This window comes from Marmota monax, unplaced genomic scaffold, assembly GCF_021218885.2.
Source record: "Marmota monax isolate L192 unplaced genomic scaffold, Marmota_monax_Labrador192_F-V1.1 WCK01_AAM20220418_F8-fsc00103, whole genome shotgun sequence".
NCBI lineage: Eukaryota > Metazoa > Chordata > Mammalia > Rodentia > Sciuridae > Marmota > Marmota monax.
In genome coordinates this window covers 6,374,874-6,400,205 of record NW_026694286.1, presented here as the reverse complement: position 1 = coordinate 6,400,205, position 25,332 = coordinate 6,374,874, and positions in this window count along the sequence as shown.

Sequence of the window (25,332 nt, the reverse complement as noted above, 5' to 3'; positions counted from 1 at the left end):
CATAAGATGTCTGCATTTATAATCATATCAGAAGGCTGTGAGGAAAAACTTCTCTCCACAAACTTCTTCAACAGCGAACATAAACAGCTCCCTTTCGCAGCCATGGACATGAAAGACAAATAAGTCCAAATAAGATGTTCAGAACCATCCCACTTGTGGACACCATCTAAAAATAAAACAAAGAAACTCTTAATGGAAAGTAGGTTGGGTTACTGGGCAGATTGTTTTGGTCACTGCACGCAAATTTCTTTCTTCACAGAAAGCAACTTTTCATCAAAATAAAAAAGATTCGTGAGGCTGAGGCTGTGGCTTAGTGGTGGAGGACTTGCCTGGCATGGGGCCCTGGGTTCCATGTTCAGCATCACATAAGGATAAACAAATAAAATAAGGGCATTCTGTCCATCTACAACTATATTGTTTTTAATTTTAAAAAGATTTGAATGAACTAATAAGAGTGAACTTTGAGCCCTCTTAGTGGCTGGGTAAGTTAGCTTTGGGTCATTGTGATCAAAATACCAACATGAACAACTTAGAGGAAAAGGAGTCTACTTGGGGCTCAGAGTTTCAGAGGTTTCATCCATGGTGGGCGTGATGGAGGAGAGCTGCTCACCTCATGACAGCTGGGGAGAGAGAAAGAGAAAGATAAAAACGGGCCACAGGGCAAATAAATCCTTTCAGGGCACGTCCCCGGGGACCTACCTCTTCCAGCCAGTTACCATCCAGTCCATTCAGATTAGGATGGGCTGACTGGGTAGCTCTTACAGTCCAGTCACTTTATCTCTGATCATTCCTGCACGAACACAACAGCTTTGAGTGGACATCTCACACCCAAACTGTAACATTGGCTAAAGCATACCAGAACAGGATTTTTGCAGATATAGATTTCCTGCAGAAACCATCTTACAGTATAAAGAAAAGAGTTTCCCTATAGTTATGGTGTTGTCTTTATACAATTTTCCAACACAGTTCAGAGAAGGTCATCTTATTTGTGTGTCACATATTGTCAAATTCATGCTTGACGGACATCATTATCCAAAGTACATGTATGAAGACGCAAATGGTGTGAATGTACTTTGTATTCAACCAGAGATATGAAAAATGGTGCTCTATATGTGTAATATGAATTGTAATGCATTCTGTTGTCATATATAACAAGTTAGAATAATAAAAATTTTTTTTTAAATTTTTAAAAATGTTTTTTGTAAAAAACAAACAAAAAAGTCAACTTGATAATTCATTCTACAGATTTTCCAGAGAATAAAATGAATTGACCATTTTCTTGAATCAAATGTTTGTTTTTACATTTGGATTATTAATAAAGTTTTAGTGTCCTGATGTTTTAAGAAAAAGAATTATAATTATTTGTAATCTTTATGAATTCTCTCTCACCAAACAGTGATACTCAACACAGAATTATATTAGAATAATAGTAATATAAACAAAGATAAAAGATTTGTAGATTATCAAGTCATTGAAACCACCATCTTCAAAAAGTATTCTGCATGAAGGAGGTGTATGGCCTTTTATGAAAAGCACAGAGCCCTAGCTGAGAAATCAAACTGACTACAGTCCCATCCATAGAGGGCAAGTCCAAATTCATCCATAACAGGATGGTTCAAAGGGACTCGGACTGGAGATAACCATGGCAAACAGCAGATAGAAAAAGGAAGGCAGAGAAAACCCTAACACTGTATGTTATGTCTTTCATGAGGGCAGCAACCCTATGTCTATTTATGACAATTGACAGAAGGGATTTAAAAAGACCAAAAGTTCACCTCGACTTTTTATGTGACAAGTGGACAAATTTCACCTATGCAATAGAGAAATACTTATTGCAGGAAGAACAAAGGAACTTGGGGACAAGGCATCCAGAGGCAAGTTATCACATCAGATGTGATGTGCATTTGCATTTGGGCCAAATTTCATTCCAAATCCCAGAGGTTTTACACAAACAGACTGGATTGTTCAAACACCTGAAGAAAGTCTGAAGACAGTCACTCTCACAGTCTCTCTGGAACCTTGGAGTAGGAAAAGTGAATTTTGGGGCCTCAAAGCCAGCATCATTCCAGAGAGGGAATTGTTTTTGATTTAAATATATATATATATATATATATATATATATATATATATATATATTAGTTGTAGTTGGACACAATACCTTTATTCTATTTGTTTATTTGTTTGTTTTTTAGGTGGTGCTGAGGATCAAACCCAGGGTCTTGCATGTGCAAGGCAAATGCTCTACCAGTGAGCCACAACCCAGCCCTATTTTTTATTTTGTATTGTTTTTTAAACCCATTTTATACACTCTGGTTTGTTGTTCTCACAGAACCATGGTAACCTAACATCATGGCCACTTCCTATTTGTTTTCCCAGGGCCACTTTTGCTCAGTGAAGGCAGAAAATGCCAATGTATGTACTTTGGCACTGCGAGTGGCCCTAGTTCTGGTCAATGAGATGAAGGGGAAATCTGTGATGGGAGAGCTTGGTGTTCTACTCCAAGGGCCACTCCTTCCTCCCACCTTTCATGTGCCTGGGCTAGAGTGGTCTTCCGTGAACATGAGGCAACACTCATGAAGACAAAAAGAAACTAAAATTACAGCCAAGAGACAGAAAAAGCACCAAGTCCCCATGACACCTTAGGGCTGTGGAGCCCACCCCAGAGCTTTGTTTCCAATCTTCTTTTTCATATGTGTCCTGGTATTTTTTTTAAAAAAAGAATTATAATTACTTGTAATCTTTATGAATTCTCTCTCACCAAACATTCCTCTTGAACTAAGTGTTCATTGGGATCTCTGTTGCTTTTGGCCAAGCATACCCTATTTAATTCTATTAATGATGCTCTTAACTTGTGATCTTCACTTTGTACAGGCGTATGTGTTTTCCCACACATAGACAAGTGTGTAGAAAGACAGAAATCAAGCCAATAATTTTGATTATAATGGAGGTACAAAGGGAACATTGAAGGAGAAGAGAAAACAAAAAAAATTAAACAATTAAAAGTAAAATTTAATTAAAGTCTTTAAAAACTATAAATGTGGCCAGCCATGGTGGCACATGCCTTATTTCCAACTATTTGGGAGGCTAACACAGGAGAATTCTAAGTTAAAGACCAGACCTAGTAATTTAATGAAAACCTGCCTCAAAGTAAAAAAAATAAAAAATAAAGGAAGGGCTGGGGGATGTAAAAATATTTAAAAAGGAACTTTAAAAGACTATAAATTTTATATATATATATATATATATATATATATATATATATATTTCATTAACACTTTATAATGACAAATATTTGAAAATAATTTTCAGCTGAAGAAGTTTGATACTGTAAAAAATGAAAATCTCTGAAGCTATTGGTAAGTGTTGAAGTATGTATGTTGGTAAAGGTACATGTATATATATGTGTGTGTGTGTTATACAGTTTGCCCTCTGAAACTTTGGCTTTCTATTCTGTGGATTCAACCTACTGTAGATCAAATATATTTGGGAAAAAATGCATCCATAGTGAATATCTACAATTTTTTTATCATTATTCCTAAATGATACAGTATGGCATCTATTTATTTACATAGCACTTACACTGTATTAGGTATTATAAGTAATCTAGAGATGATGGAAAGTATACAAAAGAATGTGTGTAGTTTATATGCAAATACTCTGCCATTTTATTTGAGACTGGGGCATCCACAGAGTTTAGTATTGCAGGTGTGTCCAAGAACCAATTCCCTGAGGATACTAAGGAAACAGCTCAGTGTGTGTGTGTAAAATGTAAATATAGTAGGATTCCATCTATTTTTATAACTCTACACATGAAAAGCAGCCTGATTGGATGGATGGGTACTAAAATGATAATAGCATTTAGCATTCAGTCTTGGTCATGGTATTATGAACTATTTTCTATAACCCATAATATAATGGGTTTTTAAATATCCTGGTTTTCTACATTGGCCTGTTTTACCTGCATAATATAAGGAAGTTAGGGAGAAAAAATAAAAGATTATCTCCAGGAGAAAGCCTGACCCTCCCGGGGGGTCAGAGTACCACAGCTCAGTGCAGAATTAAGTTAGAGAGGAAAGAGGGTCTCATGGGAAGCTTCCAGTGCTGGAGACAGACGTGATCTCTGGTTAGCAGAAAGGACTTGTGCCAAGACCCCTATCTCTTCAGTGCCTGCCTGTGAAGGATGATGATGGGATTAATCAGATTTCAAAATTGCCTGGAAAAATTCTATTAGTTCCTTAGAGATATATGGGATATAAATTTAAGGTGTTATTACATTATTATGGTTTTGCCATCTTGGTTGGGGCGGCAAAATCAAGACTATCAAATATTACAGATCTTGCATTCTATTTTTACTGAGTACTGGTGAATAAATTTAAATGGGAGAGACTGAAACGTAAGATGACCTCTTTTCTACCAATTGTAACGAAAATTCAGCTCTACACTCTGAGAACTGTGGATCTTTTTCCAAGAGGAAAAAAAATGACTTAGAAATTTAGATTCATGTATAAGGGCTTCTGCAAAGGTTGTAAGAATAACCTCTTTACAGAGCTGATCCCTCCTTGGTAAGTTTTATTGAATGAAATTTAATGAGAACTAGTTTTTAGCTGAAGGAGATTTCTCCCCCGTCCCTCTCCATTGGGTGTAAGTACATATCTGTCTTTTTCTCATCTATTTCAAAACATGATTTTAAAATATTGAAGTAATATCGCTTTTCCTTTAAAGATGCTTGTTTCAAGTGAGAACTTAAGGTGTTTTTTTTCCCCCAGCATTTAATCTGTAATTTTGTAGGTTACTCTCATTTGCAGATTTTAGAAAGTGCCTTTTATTCTTCTCGAAGTGTTAAAGCAATTTAGATTAATGGGCCTTGGACTCTTTGATACCCGATTTAAGGCATTTCAAAATCTGGAGAAGACTATACCCTTTCATATGTGATAAGTAAAAATCTTGGCAGATGAAAGCCTTTTTTTTTTCCTTTTTGTTTTTTTGCACAAAAGAAATCTTCAGAGCCACAGAAAAACTGCAGAGGAGAGAGAAAAGAGCTTCCATATTGAAGATTTCCTTTTCTCCCTCCCCTGGCAATCCTACACTTTGCAGTTTTCTTGGAGGAAATGGGAGAGGAGGCAGAGAAGCCCACACCACACGGAGGACAAAGGAAGGCTAGACTGTCCCTCATGGTGATCTACACACACTAAACTTTGCACCTAATGGATACCACCATGGTTCCCCAAATGACATGTTTACAGACCCTTATATTCCGTCTCATACTTCATCCATCCATCAGCTCAGGTAGTCTCTGTGAGGAATCATATTCTCTAGTAAGGACAATGATCCAGGCGCCTCTGGGGAAGGTTGACTCTGTCCTCCAGTGGTGCTCACACTTGTGGAGACCAGCCTTGGTGGCCATGGTTCGAGCTCCAATCCCTGGCACATCTCCACATGTCCCATGTGGACAGAGACGCAGAATTTACTAGTGATCCTTGCTCTAGAAAGGAAGTTAAGGGAGATCTCAGGAGAATAAAAGCATAGTTTAAGCTTGTGTGTGTGTGTGTGTGAACGTGTGTGCATGTGTGCTTATTTGGGCCCATTTATAGGTAGAAAAGATGCTTTTTAGGGATGTGGAGAAAAACAGTTGAAGAAGTAACACTGTGTTTCCTTACCCTTGGTCAGTTTCAAACCTTTTTCTTCTCTTTGAGATTAATGCCAGGATGTAGGTAAATTACAATTTGGTGCCTAGATGAGGGGATAAAAGATACAATTAAAAACTAACAACCCACAAGGTAAAAGATCAAAATTAACAAAGATAATCACTGAAACAGAATTTAAACTTTCCTAAGAACCAAAAGAAAATTATAAACCACACAGTAAAGGAAACATGTGAAAAAAGAAATCAGTATCAACATAACGTGGTGTTTTTCACAAAATAATATGTAATAGTTGATACCAAATTTCCGGCTTCTAAAAACTATGAGAGAATGAGTTCCCATTGTTTTAATTATCCAGCTTGTAGTACTCTGTTACAGGAGCCTTCAGAAACTGATAAGATAATTAATGATCAATAAATCAATATCTATTTTAAGAGCAACAAAATAGAGAAATCACTAGCTAACCTAGAAAGGAAAATAAAATTAGAGGCATAGAAAGCACAAATACATAAACTAAGAAATGGCAAATGGGAAATAACCTGACACAGAAGAAACTAAAATACCATGAGATTCCAGACTTCTCTGCAATTATATTTGAAAAGTTAGTTGAATGGATAATTTTCTAAAAAAAAAAAAACACAATTTACCAAAATTGATCCTATTAGAAAATACAGAAACAGACTGATTTCTGTATCAGAAAGAAAGAAAGCTGTCCAGGAACTGTTGCAGAAAAAAAATTTTTTTTAAAGAATTAGTAATAATTCTTTATTTTTTTAAAATTTTTTATTCTTTTTTTTTTTAGTTTTCTGCGGATCTTTGTTTGTATGTGATGCTGAGGATCGAACCCGGGCCGCACGCATGCCAGGCGAGCGCGCTACCACTTGAGCCACATCCCCAGCCCCTGTTGCACAAAAATTAAATAAATAAATAAGCAATAAGGGGAAAAAAAAGAAAGACAGAAAAGAAGGAATTAGACCTGTATGGCTTCCTAGGACCATTCTGCCAAATCTTCAAAGGCTGAATATTCCCAAATTTTCTTAATTGTCTTAACAAATGCCTGAGAGCAATAAAAAAGGACGACTTCCTAATTCACTTTATGCAACAAGTATAACATTGGCATTTTAAACTTTCAAAAGTGAGAAAATAAAATATATCATTTAAAAATATTGTTGCACATTTTCTAGGTAAATTATCATTCCAAATCATATACCTCATTTAAACAAGTGAGATAAAATGGAGCTTATTTCAGGAATGCAAGTTTGATTCAATAATAGAAAATCCATTAATCGAATATATATGTTAATAAATTTAAGGAGAAAATCCATATAACAATTATAGATGCTGCAAAATCAATATCTATTCCTGATTTATTTTTTTAACACACACACACACACACACACCAAATTGTGTTCTTGATCCTAAAGGTAGTATTTTACATGAAGGAAAATTAGAGAAATTTTCATCAACAGAAAGAATATTTCAAGGAAGCTCACTATATATATATTACTCTTCAATAATGAAGTGGACCTATTAGCCCATACTATTACATAAGGGAAATAAATGAAAAGCAGATGAACTGAAAAAGAAGTAAAGTTATCTCTATTTTCAGACAATACATAAAATTCCTAAAAAACCTTAGAGAACCAATATTAACAATAAATCAAATGATAAACAAAAGCTCCATAAAGTAGTAGAATATGAAACTACATACAGAGGTAAAGTCTTCATTAACTAGTTAGAAGGAATATGGCAGAACTATTTACAATAAAAACAAAGATAAAATACCTCAGAGTAGACATAAGAAGAAAATCTAAAAACTCTTGAAAGGCACAAACTTGGGCTTGAGAGGGAAAGAAAGAGAGATTGAAAATAAAGTGACAGGCAAATGTTAACTTCGGGGGAATCGAGATTAAGAGTTGTATTTGTCAGTTTTCCATTATAGCAACAAATGCCTGAGATAAACAAATTTAAAAAGAGGAAAGGTTTATTTTGGCTCATCCTGGTTAGTTGGCCCCACTGCATCTGGGTCTGTGGTGAGGCAGCACATCATGGTGGGAACATGTGGCAGAGGGGAGGATGGTGAATGAGCTGCCTAAGGGGGCTGCCACCAGTTCTAATGGCCCCTGAGACCTTGTAGTGAACCGAGACCTTGAATAGTGGCTTCTTTCTTCTATGGGGATAAGGGACCATCAGTTCCAGTTAGCCCCTTGCCAGGTTAGGTCAACCTGATTTGAAAGATGACCCTCGAGATTCCCATCTCTAGTTATCCAATCAAGAATGAATGTAGGTTCTGCTATAATGGAATGCTCAGATGCAATTAAATGACTCATCAGTTGACTTTAAAATAGGGAGGTTTTCCTGGATTTTTCAGATGGGCCCAATTTGATCACTTGGGTCTTTAAAAGCAGAGAGAGTTCTCTGATTGGAGTCAAGAGAGATTTGGTGAAAGAAGAAAGAATAGAGGAGGTTGAGGTCTGGATCAAAAAGGTTGACAGGTTTTGATTTGCAGATGCTGGCTTTGAAAGACCTGAGGCCAGGCAATGTAAATGACCTCTAGACTCTAAGAACAATCCATTTCTTACCAAGACCCAGCAAAGAAACAACTCTGCTACCACATAGAACCAAACTAGTTAACAGCCCCAACTATTCTGGAAATGGTTTCTTCCTTAGAGCCTCCCAGGTAAGGTGAAGGCCCTGCTGACACCTTGATTTTGGCCTCGGGAGGCCTTAAGCAAAGTACCAGCTGAACCACACTGTGTCTGCATTTTGCAACCACAGGAACTGTAAACAAAAAATGGGGGTTGCTTGAAGTTACTAAGTTTGTGGTAATTTATTATAGCAGCAATAGCATTAAAACAAAACAAAATAAAACAAAACAAATGTGCTGGCGTAGGATCCAGAAAGCAATTCTGTTGCTCCTCCCTCATATCTGAAGGGTAGTTAGAACACTGGACTGGGAGTGAGGGCTCATCAGATATTAACTATGAATGTTGTTACTATGTGAACACAGAGAACTCCTGTACACCATGTGAGATCTCCAAGTTGCCACTTTTCAGTCTGTAGACCCACACTAAGCTCACTTTATCAGCTCTTCCTATCAAGGTTATGAATCCAACACTACTTTACCAGTTGGTCAGAAATATATCCCCAATGTCCCTGTGTGCACGGCCTAGATGGCAGATGAGCAGAGGAGCAGGGGAGGCACCCTTGAAAATGAGGCTACTCAAACCTGAGGCCATTATAAGTCTCTGGGGCTCTGTATCTGCCAACTAAACTGTGGCTTTTAAATTTTTAAGATATTATTTTAATTTTGATGTATTTAAAGTTGGGTTAGGGTAATACATTCTCTAGAACATGGCGGGGGTGCATACATCTTATGATTGTCCAAAGGTCATAGGTTAACCTGCGTCAAGGACATTGTTAAGCGTCTCTTCAGTTGCTGTGAGCAACACCAGGGCCCCACCTTGTATGAACTCTACAGAATTTGGGGTGAGCTCGCTCACAGGCCTTCAGATTCTCAGACCTTAGTTTTCTCACCTACTAAACAGGTGGAGGAGTAAAATTAAAAGGCTAAAAACTTTTTTGACCTTTAAACACTGGAGATTTCTGTGTTTGGCCAAAGTGTCAGCCCCTGCCCTTTGAGCACGAAGAAGTCATCCACAAAGAGGAGATAAGTCTTAGAACTTGCGGGTGAGAACTATCCTGTTGGTCATTGGACATGATAGAGGCTAGTGTTGGAAAGATGACATGTTAGGGGAGCCTCAGGAGAGATCCAGCCCAGAGACAGAAAATTCCTGCCAGCAATATTCCAGTGTCTTCTCCTGGCAAAGAGTAACACTGTGCCAGTTGGCAAAGGAAGAATATTTACAGGGCCCCACTACGTTTTTTTTTCAGAGCAGGCAATGAAACTGTTTGGAACTGAGAGGAAATAAATCAAAACCAGCATAACTAATTTAATAGAATTCCCTTAAGTCAAGAAAAATGAGGTTATGAGAAAGGTAGAAGCACATTTTCTTTCCTCTTTCCTCCAGGACCAACACAAATAAGGATCAAGGCTGCTATGCAGGCCCACCCTGCCCAAGAACCCCGTAACTCCAGGGGATTTATTCACAAGGCTCTTATTGTGAATGACACTCGATGTTGTACTCGATGTCAGTCCTAATTTGGAGAGTGAAGTTATATATTTCTGGTAATTGTTCCTGAGATGGGAGAGAGTTACTGGCAGAGTAAAGACTATAGACCTGTGTTTAGCAATGTCAGGTCATAGTTATGATGACCAGGGCAGCCTAACCCACCTGTTGTTTGCAACCTAAAACATTCTAATTGATCCAGGATGAAAAACACTTAATAAGTACTTAACACATGGAAGTGGTTGTTGTCAACTGTAGTGTTTAAATATTATAATGGAAATGAATGTAAGGTCTCCCTCCCTCTTTCCCTCTCTCTTGTACTAATCTCCTAACTTTTCTAGCAGAAAATGTCAGCTACTCAAAGAGAACCATTTCTATAGCCACCTATGTTGCTCTGTGCCCTGTTCTAGGATTTTGCCCATGAATCATCACCATGTCTCCACTGTACCAACCAAAGCATTGACATTTCCATATCTGGAGTAAGTAATTCAAGGCAAATCCTGTTAATAATATAAAAAAAATTTGATCCCAAACAACATATCTCCCTTTGTTCCCTCAATTAATTAAGTTGGCAGAATTAGGAAGTCTGCTGCTCCTCCCTAGAGCCAACAATCCCAGGCTCCTTGCAGACTCCAAAATGGCCACCTAGTGCCCTGCTGTGTGCACAGCAGCCTGGGCCTTATGGTCTACATGGAGAAAATGTCAAGCCTCTTCAATCTTCCAAGCAAAGTGAGGACTCCAGAAAGCAGAGGCTCAGGACCTATTCTCTGAGCCTTCCTCGTCAGAAATCCATTCATCTCTATGTGTAGGAAGGCGAGAACAGGCATGGGCTTCCTCTTTGACACTCCACGGGCTGCCTGGCACTCTCTGCAGGGATGTTGAGACAGGCTGCAGACCACAAAGCCAGACCAAAGATGCAGCATATGTCTGGTCCAAGACATATGGCTGTGTCCCTTCAGAGCACAGGGCATGCACTCCCAGAGTGGGAGCCATCTCCTCCTGGCCTGGCCCTGCCATTTGGAGGTGATTTGAGGGTGGCCTCCACTTGTCATGAACTTGCCTGTTTTGGTGGACTGATTACAGCGTAGACACAGTTGTCACAGTGTCACTGGTGTGATTTGAAATCCCATTCCTCATAAGGGAGAAGCAATTTGGAGCTGGTGAGGGTGGGAACAAAGGGGTCCTCAGCTGGCAGAGCAGGAGGCGATCATGAAGGACAACAGGTTGCCAATATAAATTCTTCCATCAACAAGCAGAAACTGCTCTGATGACATTATCATTGTACCCAGGGCTCTGCTACAATTCATAGCTGCCTTGTGTTAATGGTGTTTTAGCCCACTGATACCGCATAATATATTCCATCAATTCAGGGGATGGGGGGGGGGCTCTTGCACAGAATGTCAAACCAATTTGTAAATATGGAATGATGGATTTTTGTCAGTAAATTTATGTCAGAACCAGCAATAACATTCCCCACACAAATTAATGTATCTTAGCAGATGTTTGACTTTTGAGTATCCTGTTTTGAATATATAGTACCTGATAATGTATAGACACTAAAAGCATTTTTTTTTAAATTTCTGCTCATTAAATCTCAATCAAGTAAACGTCCTAAATGACAGAGGCACAGAAATCCTGTTTCCCTATCCTTCAAGGAGTAGCCGTTTATGATGGTATAAAATAAATTAGCTGCTAATAGAATACTTTAAAAAAAACAACAATAATCAAGCAAAAGGGCTGTGTCCCCAGGAAAAGATCGCTGAAGTAGACTGGGGCTCAGGGAGCAGCCTGGCACCGGCTGAGTGACCTTAGGCAGTTACTTCATCTCTATCTCCACTTTCTGCTCCCTGGAATGAAGATGTTCGTCATCTATTTCACCAGGCTGTGGGGAGGATTCCATGCATCAATATGTTGACGTGCCTTTGGAACCATGCCTGGCATTTTGTATTTGCTCATATTATTTATTCTCAATGTCAGAAAAGAAAGAGAGAAGCAGGGAGAGACTTTTGGGGGAAGGTCTGGATGTCAAGAACCACACCAAGCCCTGTTTCCAGACTTCTTCTCCCTCATGTGCCTCTTGGGGAAGCAGAGCCTCAGTTTCCCCATGTGCAGGTGTGGATCAGCATCTTCATCTCCTTCTGTGCGGCTGAGCCCAGGCCCGTCTCACAGGTTTCCTCTCTCAGTGCCAAGGGCCTTCATGACCTGTCTCTGGGACCTTGGAGGGCCAGGGCAGGGGGCTTGATGGGATCTCCTGGGCAGGACAGGACATGCAGACCAAGGTTGGAGATGCCAGGGCTTCGGAATCCAACTGCCCCTTCCTCAGTCTGCAGGCCACCTGCTGCTCACTTCTCGTTATCCTTCCCATTTCCACTCCCTCTGTCGGGCTGTCTTGTGGGTTTCCCCAGTCTTCATCCTCATCCCCTCTCATCCCGTTACCTTCTCTAGCACATTATAGATGCTTTTCTCTCCTTGCTGTCATTTCTGACATTTCCTTCTGCTCTCCGGTTACTTTCCTCTCACTTATTTTGTCTTTTCTGATTATCTTCCCTGTGAAGCTCACTTTGAGAGCTGTTAGTTTTTGAAGGGTTGTGTATCCAGGTTTGGCTTTTTGTATTCATGAGAGGAGGAGGCAATAGAATGAAATGTGGATTGTCAGGGTGATATGGTTTGAATGTGATTTGAGTACGTCTCCCAGAGGTTTGTGTGCTAGAAGTTGAGTCCCCATTGTGGCTATGTTGAAGTGGTGGGACCTTTAAGAGGCAGGGCCTAATGAAAGGTAATTAGGTCATTGGAGTCTCCACCCTTTCAAAGGATTAATGTCGTTCTTGTGGGGCCCAAGTTAGTTCCTGCAAGAGTGAGTTATTTTAAAAAGAGCTCCCAGTTAATTCTTCCAACAGCTGTTTCAGAAAGAGCGAGCCTGGCCTGAGAATCCCTCTTGTCCCCTGTCTCTCCAGGTGATCTCTTCTGCATGTGTTCCCATCATTGTGATGCCTTCTACCATGGAGTCCTCACAAGACTCAAGCAGGAGGAACTGCTCAATCTTGGACTCTCAGCCTCCAAAACTGTAAGCTAAATAAACCCCTTTTCTTTATATATCATATAGCCTCAGGTATTTTGATATGGCAACAAAAATGGACTAAACACAGGGTAGGAAGGTGTCTCAGAATCTTCATTCAGCTATGTGGGAAACCAGATGTCCTGTGGCCAATCCACAGTCTCCTATTTGGTCCATGATAACCTGATAGTACAATCTGGCCTGATCTTCCTCTCCAGCCTATTGTGTAGATAAACTGGGTTGGAGCAGAGAGATAGATTGAGAGACTCTCTCAGGCTAACCTTTCCATGTTTAACATGTGCCAGGTACTGTGTAGAGTTCCTGTGTGGAGTCTACAATCCCACAATCCTGACCAACATAACAATAGACTATCACTAACACTTTTTAAGTGAGTGCTTACTATGTGCTATGTTGGATTCTTTATTGTACTATCAAATCCCTACAAACCATATTACATTGATGCTATTGTTATCCTCACTTTATAGATGAGGAAACCACCGAGACCCAGAAAGTCCAGATAAAGTACCAAGATTTCACAGACAGTCAGGGAGGACAGAGTCCAGGCTCAGGCATTGAGGTGATTCGGTTTACTCTTAGCCCCTGTATTAAATGGTGTGATTATTTCTCTTGCTTTTCTACATTAGGAAACTGAAGTCCAGAGAAAGTAATTGACTCAAGGTCACAGAGCTAAGTAGAGCATCCTGTGCACACCTGGAGTTCTCCCTATGTGTCAGTCTGCTTCCAACTTTCCCCTTTTTATAAGGACACCAGTGATACCAGATTAGGACCCACACTAACTTTTAACTTGGAAAGGCTGCATTTCCAAATAAGGCTACATTCTTTGGAACTAGGGCTTAGGACTCCAACACAACGGGATGGGATGTGCAATCCAACCCATAATACGTGGGCAACAGGTGGATGCTGTACTCAGGCGTGTGGTTCAGCCAGCATTACATAAATGGTCCAGGATCTACATTGTCTCAGTGCAAACAGGTTCCCAAGAGCCTTGGCATTGTGACACTGATGGAACTGTCCTTGATTCTCCAGAGATGAGACCTTACCCAGGAATGTGCCCTTGTCAATAAAGAGCACAGAAAAATTGTGCCTAGACCCCACAAAGAACCTCCACACTTAATAAAATTATTTATATGGACAGGGGCCTCCAAAATGTGTTTTCCCAGGGCCCCTCATACCCAAGTGGGTATGACCCCAGGGCCAACTCTGTTCTTGGGAAGACAGCTGCTGGTCTCAGCTCTCCTCTCGGTCTTTGTTAATTCCTGCTGTGTCCTTCTCCTGACAGGCGTGAGGTTCCCATTAATTGTTAGTGAGATTGCAACTTAAGGTTACTGTCCACCCTAGTAGGTTGGACATCATTTAGTTGTAGTTTCCCTTTTTATAGTTGTATAAACCAGACCTCAGGAGAGTAAGTTCCCCAAGAACACACAGACACAGGGTAGCCTAGCCGACTTAGTTTTCTTTTCTTCATTTCAACAGATGATGATATTTAGGCTTGAAATCTGGTTACAGTGAGCATCCTAGACAACAATCATTTAGGCTAATAATCAGGCAACTCAGTGAAGAAAAAGGTTATGGTCCTAGACATCAACCCCTTGCTGAAATGTGTGAAATGAAGGAAAAAACCTCAGAGTAAATGGTTAATAAGAGAAATGAACAGGCCTTTCAAAGAACAGGCAATGGTTTGTGACAGGTCTGTCTGGGTATGGGGGAATCTCTCCCCTGATGGATTAATTTTTAGAGGATGGAGGATCTGTCTTTAAATGACAGGAATTCTGATACATCTTGCATATTGGTGTTTACCAAGTCCCTTCAACTTAAAGTAACATACTAAAGCAACAGACTCTGGGGGTAATATTTTCTGGACTCTTTCAATGACTGTCTTTGTTTAGAGAACAATTTAAGCATAATTGTAAGAATGAGTAAACTGGGTAACTGTAAGTGGGATGGAAGTTTGTGGATGAACTAGACATAATTTCACAACTAGTTCAGTCGCTTGAAGGCTTGGCGTTGTGTTGGAGTGAATTAAGTGGCAGGTATTTACGAAATACAAGTCATCGTCAAGTAAGCTGAAAACTAAAATTTGTTCCTCCACCATTCTGACTTTAATGTGTTGGAGGAGGAGATTCTGAAGTCAGGATAAACTTGATTCTAACTGCGGAGCATTTCCTGGTTACCTCTACTGATTGGGGTAGGCTGCTAGACATTGTTCTGAAGAGAAAACAGCCATTGGTTGCTCTCATTGAGAGATGTGGGGCGTCTTAACACTCAGTAGCAAGATACACCATTCCAACCAACATGTAGCCATTTGTGTTTCCTTTCTACAAGGACGAACAAAGGATATAATGGCAAACAAAGTAGATGCAGTTCCTTCCCTCACGGAGTGTGATATAAGGAACTGACTCACTCAGGGTACATGTAAGAAATACAAAAAATTAGTAATGTCAAACAGGATGAGGAAAAAAGAATTGCCCACTCGCTTGCAAATAGACGAATGGTTGAGTTTAACTCTGTGAGAACTCCTTATTTTGTTGACTTTAGTACCAAAAATAATGCTGGTCTTATAGTTTAATGTCGGGTAAGAAATTCTGCTAGTGAAACATTTTGTTTTCACATGTAGGGAACTCTGTGTGTTTGGGTGTGTTCATAGACTTGAAAAGAATTGTACTATATATTTTAAAAAGTCTATTTCTAAAGAAAACAAAAGGGGGCTAATCTACAGAACTGTGATACTAAACAGTTCAAAATTGCTTTCTAAGGTTTCATTAGAAATTAAGATTACTAAGAGTTATTTTAAGTCTCAATGGTCATTAACACCAGAAACAACACCTTCTTTTACAAAGAAATAAGATGTGTTTTTGGTGGGTGAAACTATAAAGTATGAAAAATGTGTTTAAGAAAAAATATGTTTTGACTTAAAGTAGAATAGTTATTAAAACAAAAAGGGAACAAATACAGGACAAATAACTGGAGGATTATAAGAAGGTTGTAGAAAATTCGTGAAAGATAAATACTTTTAAAGGAATTTTGACAAGCCCACTAAAAATGAGAAAGGAATTTGTTTATTTATTTAATCAAACTTAGGATTTTATGCATGCTAGGCAAGCGATCTGCCACTGAGCTAAACCCCAAACTTCATGTTCTTATTTTGATCAAGAATTTTGAAGATTTATTTCTGATAAGTTTTCTAAAATCAAATTCTAAACTTGGAATGGAATCATCATTTGACCCAGTTATCCTACTACTCAGTATAAACCAAAAGGACTTAAAAATCATCATACTATAATGACACAGCCACAACAATGTTTATAGCAGCTCAATTCATAATAGCTAAACTATGGGACCAACCTAGGTACCATTTCACAGAGAAATGGATAAAGAAAATGTGATACATATACACAATGGAATATTACTCTGCCTTAAAGAAGAATGAAATTATGGTATTTGCCAGTAAATGGATGGAACTGGAGACTATAATGCTAAGTGAAATAAGCCAATCCCCCCAAACCAAAAGCTCAATGTTTTCTTTGATGTGCAGATGCTGACTCACAATAGGGTTGGGGGAGAGAGTAGAGGAGATTCACTGGATTGGGCAGGGTGGAGTGGGGGCAAGGGAGGGGGAATGGGAATGGGGAAAAGTGTAGAATCAATAGGACATAACTTGCCTATGTTCACATATGAATTCAAAACCAGTATACAGTATAACTCCACATCATGTACAACCACACAAATGGGAAGTTATCCCCATGTATATATGATATGTCAAAATACATTCTGATATCATGTATAACAAAAAAGAGCAAATGCAAATATTTTTTAAAAGAATAAAAAATAATTCTAAGTTTATTTGACCTTGAACTAACTTTGGGATATTCCAGAAGAGTCCCTAGAGCATCTGAAGGAGAGTGAAGCCTGTTTAAAATGTTAAATTGTGTGGGAAGCTTGTCAAATAAGTGACACTGGATCTTCATTGTATTTCTATGGATGTATTAATGGATACAAAATTGTAAAAATTCATGAGATTCTAATAGTCCTGGGATAACAACTTTGGTTACAGTTCTAGTTACTGTTTCAATGTTGGGAGGAAATGATTGAGTTTCCTTGTCAACTGCATCTTTTTTTGTGGGGAGGTACTGGGGATTGAACTCATGGGGCACTTGACCACTGAGCCACATCCCCAGCCCTACTTTGTACTTATTTAGAGACAGGGTGTCACTGAGTTGCTTAGCACCTCGCCATTGCTCAGGTTGGCTTTGAACTCAAGATCCTCCTGCCTCAGCCTCCTGAGCTGTTGGGATTACAGGTGTATGCCACTGTGTCCCACTTCAACTACATCTTTATTGTAATGAAATCTCAATAGATCTTTAGTCATGGCCATTTCAAGTCATTTTCACAGATGGTTAATTGTTTCCTTGTCCTGAAGTGTTTAGTCTTCAAGGAGACTCCTGGGAAGTGCAGATTTTTGATAACTTTGAGATCACATCATTGAACTCCAATGGAGTCCAGTCTAATGGAATCCATATCATCTAGAACTTTAATAGACAGACTGATCTCAAGCTTTTCAATCCAGCGTTACCAGAGGAGGAAGTGGTTGAATCCACTGGAAATGCTCTGGGATAGCCAATGCCAAGATTGCTGAGATGTGTGATTTGAATAACCTCTTTAAAATTGATACAATTAAATTGCATATGGTGGCCTGTTGAATGGACAGAACTATACACCTGAGTTGGAGAAACAAAACTGGTATTAGAGAGGAGGTAAGCTCAGTGTTAAGTGTGGCATCAGAGAGGGCTTGGAAAGCTGCCTGATCTTTCTTGAATCTTCAAAGCATCCATTACCAAGTTCTTTGTGTGTTTTTGAGACATAATACTAGTACGTAGTTATGAGAACAATATGATAATTCAACACGAGCAACATGTAATGATCAAATCAAGGTAACAAGCATTTCAATCTTGAGCCTCAATCCCTTCTGTGTGTTGGGAACTTTTATACTCTTTCCTAGTTATCCTGAAGTATATCATTGTGATAGAAAATAGCTACTATACTATAGAAAAACCAGAACAAATTCTTCCCATTTTGGTGTTCCTTATCTCCCTTATCTAAATTTTCTCTTCCCCCTGCCTTTCCTAGTCTCTAGTGACCACTATTTTATTTTGTTAATTTATGAGGTTGACATTTTAGTTTCTACAAATATATGAGAATATGCATTATTTGTCTTTTGGTGTATGGCTTATTGCAAATAATTTAATGGTCCTTTACTTCCATCCGTGTTCCTGCAAATGACAGGATTTCATCCATTTTATGGTCACATAATATTCCATCACGTATGTGGGCGAGTATAGACCACATTTTCTTATCCTTTAAACTATTGATGGACACCTAAGCTATTAATCTGTTGATAGATACCTTGGCTATTATGAATAGTGCAGCAATAACCATGGGAGCAGATACCTCTTTGATGCAAATACTTTTGGGTATATAACCAATAGAGGAGTTGTTGAATCACGTGGTATCTCTGTTTCTCTGAAAGGAGTCTCCATTCTGTTTTCCATAGTGGCTGCAATGTACTAACTGACATTTCTACTTTCTCCACACCCCCCACCCCCACAGCATTCCTTTTGTTTTGTTTCATAATAGCCTTTCTAACTGGGGTGATGTGATATCTCCTGGTTTTGATTTGCAATTCTCTGATAGTGATATTCAGCATTTTTTCACACACTGGTTGACCATTTGTATGTCCAAGAAATATTTATTCAGACTCTTAACTCCTTTTCAATTAGATCATTTTAAGTTCCTTATATATTTAGATAAGTCTCTTGTTGGATAGATAGCTTGCAAGTACTTTTTTCTCATTGGGTAGGTGACTGTTTATTTCCTTTGCTGTAGAGAGATCTTTTGTTCAACATAGTTTACCTTTTCTATTTCTACTTTTGTTGCCTATGCTTTTGGAATACTATCAAAAGATTCTTTACCTACACTGATGTCTTAAAGTATTTATTCTTTTTTTTTAAATGCAACTTCACAGTCCCATAGTTCTTACATTTAGGACTTTGATCTATCTTTGAGGGGTATGTGTGTGTGTGGGGGGGGGGGGGTGTAGTGGAAGGATGTGACTCTAGTTTCATTCTTTTGCATGTCCAGTTTTACCAGGATGCACTATTTGTTGAAGGGGCTGTCCTTTTTCCCATATATGTTCTTGGTACCTTTGTCAAATCAGTTGGCTATAGGTATGCAGATCCATTTTTGGCTCTCTGTTCTGTTCTATTGATCTGTTTTTAGGCCAGTGCGAGGGTGTTTTGTTTAATATAGCTTTTAGTACATTTGAGTCAGGTATTGTGAAAGCTACAGCTTTGTGGTTTGGGGTTTTTTGATGTTCTCTTCCTCACTCTCCAACCTCAGGATTGCTTCAGTTATTCTGGGGCTTCTCTGGCTCCATGTGAATTGTAGGATTGTCTTTTCTATTTCTGTGAAGAATGCCTGGTATGTTGATGGGGATGACATTGAATCTATGGTACAGTCATCTTAATATTAATCCAATCCATGAACATAGGCTAGCTTTCCTTCTTTTGTGTGCTTCCTCTATAATTCTGTACCCTGTAAGTCATCATGGGGTAGACAAAAGAATACAAGTCAGGAAAAGTATTGGCGTGGTGACTGTTTAGAGAGTGACTGCTCTTGAACACCACCCAACTGCAGTAAAGCATCAGGGCCTCACGCTTGGTGCCCATATCCCTGTGCAGATAGTAAGGTAAAGCTGAGTGGAGAAAAGCCTCCCTGGAAGCAGAGGACATATGAGGATGGGGAAAGCTTTGTTCAAGATGTCAGAACACAACTTTGAGCAGGAAAATAAAAATCTTACCTTTTGTTCACCTTTTGCACTTAACAAGATTAGTGTAGATACTTGTTCTCACTCCTGGTTTAATTTAACCTTGTTTTGTCTGAATAGGAACAAATCTGAAGGTGAAAATAATTTTGTTGAGTCCACACATTTGGTACTTAGAGACTCAGTTACAAGGAAAGCAACAGGTTATTTGGTTAGACCAGGTGGACTCCTCACCTACCTTGTTCTCCATTCATCTGAGTTTTAGTTGGTTTGGTTTGAGAACCCTGGCTGAGGAACATGTTCCCAATTCTTGGTATTATCTCACTTATAATCATACGTCTCTATAGTGAACTATTTTTCTGAGCTTAAATATTTATGTGCAGTCATCTGATGAATGTTACATGATCTCTCTTTGACTGGAATGATAAGAACTCAAAGAAATGCATGATCTTGAAAACACCATAACCTATGGATGATAGATCAGGACTAGAAACTCGGGATGATTTGTATAACTAAGAATGGCACTGAGGTCCTAAGTGTTGGCCAAATTCTCATTCGGTAAAGAGTGACCAAAGCAAAATGAAATCGTTAAAAGTTGTAGGAGGCCATGGATTTGGACTAGACACACTTCACTGGGCCCAACAGACCCAACAGAACAAAATCCAACCCCATTTGAGTTTTGACTGGTTGTATAAGACCCAGTAGCCTGTTAACTAATGAGGCTGTGAACAACTAACTAGTTGGGCTGTAACTGGTGGGTTGGTCACTGAACTGTGGCCAATTAGATTTTCCCAGCCTCACTTTTGTTTTCCTGTACATGCTTTCTGATCACATTCTCTGAGATTCTCAGGACCTGCTCTGTTCTGGGAGCTGCCCATTCCTGGATCATTTCAATTTGCTTTACTGAAATAAGCCCTCCTAAACTTAATTGGTTTAAGGAATTTTCCTCCTAACAAGTATATCCAGGATTTAGGGATTTAATGGACTTTGGGTCGTCTTTCTAGGCATGGGATGGGCAGTTCTTATCATTGCTTTGTGGTGGCTTCTTTTAAGTCCTACATAGTATTTGGCTGTTGCTTTGCAAAAAACAAACCTAATCAACAACATAAAACCCATGAAAGTGCAGTTAGAAACACAGACACCTGTGGCATTCTCCCTAGGTCCTCCACACAGCAGGAGGACCCAGAGTCTCCCCTCTCCTGTGGGTAGGAAATTCAGAGTGGCTAGAGCCTGAGGATCCCTTGGTGGGTTTGCCACAGGGAATCCCTGGTAGGAGGCACCAACTGACCCCAGCCCCTGGTGGCACATTACAAATCAGCTGAGGATCATTTAAAATATTAAAATACTACTATGCAGCAAAACCCATTCCAGACTTACAATAATCTATGGGAATGTGTCCTGAGCATTGGTCATTTTTTTAAAATCAGCTGATTCTAATGGGCAGACTTGTCCCACCAACAGTCTCTTCCTTGTACCCCTACATGGCCCCTCTCCCATTTTTTGTTAATAGATGTTTATATGTCAGGCACATAACTGCCACATTGAGTCAACTCTAAAATGCACATTTTAGGATTCTGATAGGGATATTTCTTACAATCATTGTCAGGCAGGTGACATGTATAACAACCTGCCATAGATGTTAACTACGCATGTGCTTACTCGGACAAAATATTTTATATGGTTGTCACTTTAATGGGAACTACTGGTACCATACACAGTGAGTTTAATTGATATTTTTAAATGTCCTTTAAAATGTTACACTGTGATTCAGCCTTTTTTTTTTTTTTCATTTCAAGGATGTCTGTGTTGCAGAGGCTCCAGGAAAAGAGGGTCTTGTTCTGGAATCTCACCCTCCAAAAGGACTATTCTTCAGATGCTGTGCATTTCTTATCTATTCTCCTCTTCCTGTGTGGCTGTGTCTGCACATGTGTTTCTCCCAGGCAAACAGCCCCCCACTATGCACTCATGAGCATCTCAACTGAGGTTCAGCACAAGTTCGAGGTTACATGCAGTCTGACCTAGACTTCCTGTTTGAAGTAAATTTGGAGCAGCACTTCTCATCATCAGTGGACAACATTGGTGGATCCTGGTGCTCTTGTGGCAAAGCCTGGCTGGTAACAGCTGTCACTGCAACTGGAATTGCTCTGAGGACGAGGTCAGCATCCACTTGCTCAGGAACCCCTCCTGCCTCATTGGTGTGCAGGCAAGTTCAATTGGAAACTAGGGTCTGCTGCTTCCTTGAGGCCCCCTCCTGGGAATGTTGGAGTGGATTTTTGCAGACATATGGTCTGGGGGCGGGGGGCTTGTGGCTAAAGCTGCCAGGGATCACAAGCAAGAGGCAGGCACTGGGGAGGGTCTCTCCAGTGGAAGGAAGATTTTCTGTTTCTGGCCTTGAAACCCTTGAAAGCTTCAAGCTTTCCTCAGCATAGTCAGCTGTTCCTAATCCACTCTGTGTCCAAAAGGAGCACCATTGTGCTCTGACTTCCCACATCCTTTGGAGACACTGGGTGAACACACAGAATTATCTTCCTGCTGTCACGCTTTGTTTTAGGAAAGTTCCCAAACCAGACATGTAGCATGATAGCATTGTCACACCCGTAGCAATCACATACATAGATGTTTAAACCCTTCTCTGATGTGGAAAGTTTTGATTTTCAACTTTTGGGGAAGAAAGGAATTATCCAGAGCTGATAAATATGTGGTCTAAGGATGAGCCTCAGGGGTTTTCATTTAAATGACAAATATCATGTTTGAGTGCATGTAAATGTTTTTAATTTTTTTGTAATTGTATATGGGGACAGAATGCCTTTACTTTATTTGTTAATTTATGTGTGGTGCTGAGGACCAAACACAGTGTCTCACACATGCTAGGCAAGCACTCTGCCATTGAGCTACAGCCCTAGCCCCAGCCCTGTATACGTTTTTAAATGAGAAAACTTTGGTTTCTCAAATGGGTTGGTGACCCCTCCTCCAAAAAATCCAGCACTTTTATATATGTAGGAAACCTTTCATTTTATCTTAGGATTTTGTCTTTCACATTGACTTTAGATCTTATCTTGCTTAGATAGTTTAGCAAAATTTACTCAGGGATCACAGTGGAATCTAATGTCAGTCACCAAGAAGCGTAAATTAGATATAGATGAGAATGAAAAATAGAAGCATAAGGATTGCAATATAAAAACAAAATCTTGAGGCCAATAGCAGTTATTTATAATAGCTAAAAGGTGGGAACAACATAAGTGTTCAGCGGTAGATGAATGGATAAAGAAAATGTCATATGTACATATGATGGAATATTACACAGCCTTAAAAGGGGAGGAAATTCTGACATATGCTATAATATGGATGAAACTTGAGGACATTATGCTGAGTGAAGCTATCCACAAAAGGACAAATATCCCACTTATTTTAGGAGCCTAGAATAGTCAAATTCATAGAGACAGAGTGAAAGGCTGGTTATCAGGGCCTGGGGTGCGGGGTGGGGAGTCAGTGTTTAACGGGTGCACAGTTTCAGTTGGGGAAGATGAAAAAGTTCTGGATGATGATGGTTTTGCAGAACAGTGTGAAGGTACCCAATGTCACTGAATTATACATTTAAAAAGGTTAAAATGGAAAATTTTATGTTCAGTATATCTTACCCTAATAAAAAAAGACTCCTGAGGCCAATGTCAAAATACCAGAGTCTCATCTGTAATCAATGAGTTATAAACTTGTCTCTAAGCTTCATAGCAGCCAAATCTGAAACATTTTTCCTTCAAGAATGAGGAACTTATTTGACTTTTGAAGTGAAACACTTTCTTATAATGGCCACTTAAGTACCGACAATTAAAACGAATACCTATTACACAGTCATTTAAATGTGTGACAATTTGCTAATGCTTTTATCAGCTAGTCTGATCGAAGGAGAGGTAAATTATGTTTAACTGATATACATACTTTAAAATGAGGGTAATGACCGATAAATTGGTATTTTATGAAATAAAGACATTGAGTTAGCAGGCAGAAGAGCAGGAGATGGGCACATGGATACAGACCCCTCATTAAGTCATCAGAGGAGCAGAAAGACAAGCCTCTTGACTCAGGTCGGTCATGCATACCCCAAATCCAATAGTTTTCCAGCAACGAGAAAATCTCTTTGGCCTGGGGAAGGCTTTGCTAATTAGCCAGGAGCTTTTAGGTCTGATAGGCACCCTGGAAGGGTGCAGCCATCCACGTGTGTTCCCCTGAACGGCACATTCTCTTGCCGGGCAGATTAGAATAGCTCCCCAGGAAAGCCATCAAGCTGTCCCCACTGGCTGGAATTCCAGAGTGGCTTGACTCCATCCAGAGGTACCTGGAGGGTGCCAATTCTCCCATGCCTGGGTGGCTGTGTTTGGAACCTGCTGGGGTCAGGTTGATGTGGGAGCTCTTGGCTGATTTCTAATGTTATCAGCTCCTCCTTCCTATAGGTGGCAGGTAGGCCTGAAGTGCCCTACTGTGCATCACACATCTGCTCTCCCATGGAGGTCTCACTGTGGTTTGGACACAGTTTTAGTGTGTCCTCCAGAGTTTGTGCGCTAGAAGCTTTATCCCCACTGTGGCAGTGCTGAGGTGGTAGAGCCTTTAAGAGGTGCAGCCTACTGGGAGATAATTAGGTCTTTTGGGATACCATCTTTGGAAGGGATCAATGCTGGTCTCACGCAGTGAGTTAGTGAGAGAGAGAGAGAGAGAGAGAGAGAGAGCGCTATTATAAAGTGAGACCACCCAATGTTGGTCTCTTATGCATTTGCCTGTCTTCCTTTCCATTTCTCTTCCCAGTTGTGATATAGCCGGGGTTCTTACCAGGATGCTGGTGCCATGTCGTTTGGAGCCTCCAACCACTAGAATTATGAGCCAAATGAGCCTCTTCATAAAGAACCAGCTTCAGGTATTTTGTTCTACCTACACTAAATGGACTAATGCTTACTCTCATCAGGATGAGTAAAGGTCAGGGTGTTCTTTCATGCCAGCTGCATTCTGGAAAGGGCCTCTGTGGGAGACCAACCTTGCACATGACTGAGTCACACTCCTCGGCTGGGTGCTGGGGCGTCCGTCGGGCAGCAATTTGCTAGCTAGACTTTTCCCACCCTTCTTGGGTTCGTGGGACCGTGTCTTGTGCTTGGGTATCTCTTGCTACAGCCCCATGGGTGAAGCTATGCTCACCTGTTCCTTTGGAATATAACCCCTCGCCCTGTTTAGGATAGAATCTTCCATGGAAGTGCCTTGTGTGTGTCCCCTCCTCTTACTGTGCCCTTGGGTGTGGCCTACCCAGATGTCAGTCAACCTGCTGAGAGTGGACATCATGAAGATAGACTCAGCCCCCTGAAACCTGACCCCTTGCCTCATTAAATGGGGTCAGTGCGTGCTCTCTCGATCTCTCTCTTCCTGCGGACCCTTAAGGTCAGAGGAGCTGTCACAGCGACCCCAAAGAAAAAGGTATTTGTGTCTCTTGTGTGGTTATTTTGCACAGCCCAGTTAGCCCAGTTTCCCTGGAGTGACCCCTGAGCCTTTTAGTCACGAGACCAGAAACCCACCACGTCTCTTGGATCTCCACCTAGAAGACGGTCCCCTCACCCCCTCCTCCAGGCTGGGTCTCTGCTCCTTACTCAGAGGGTGCCTGGGGTCACCAACGTCATAGAACCTATCTCC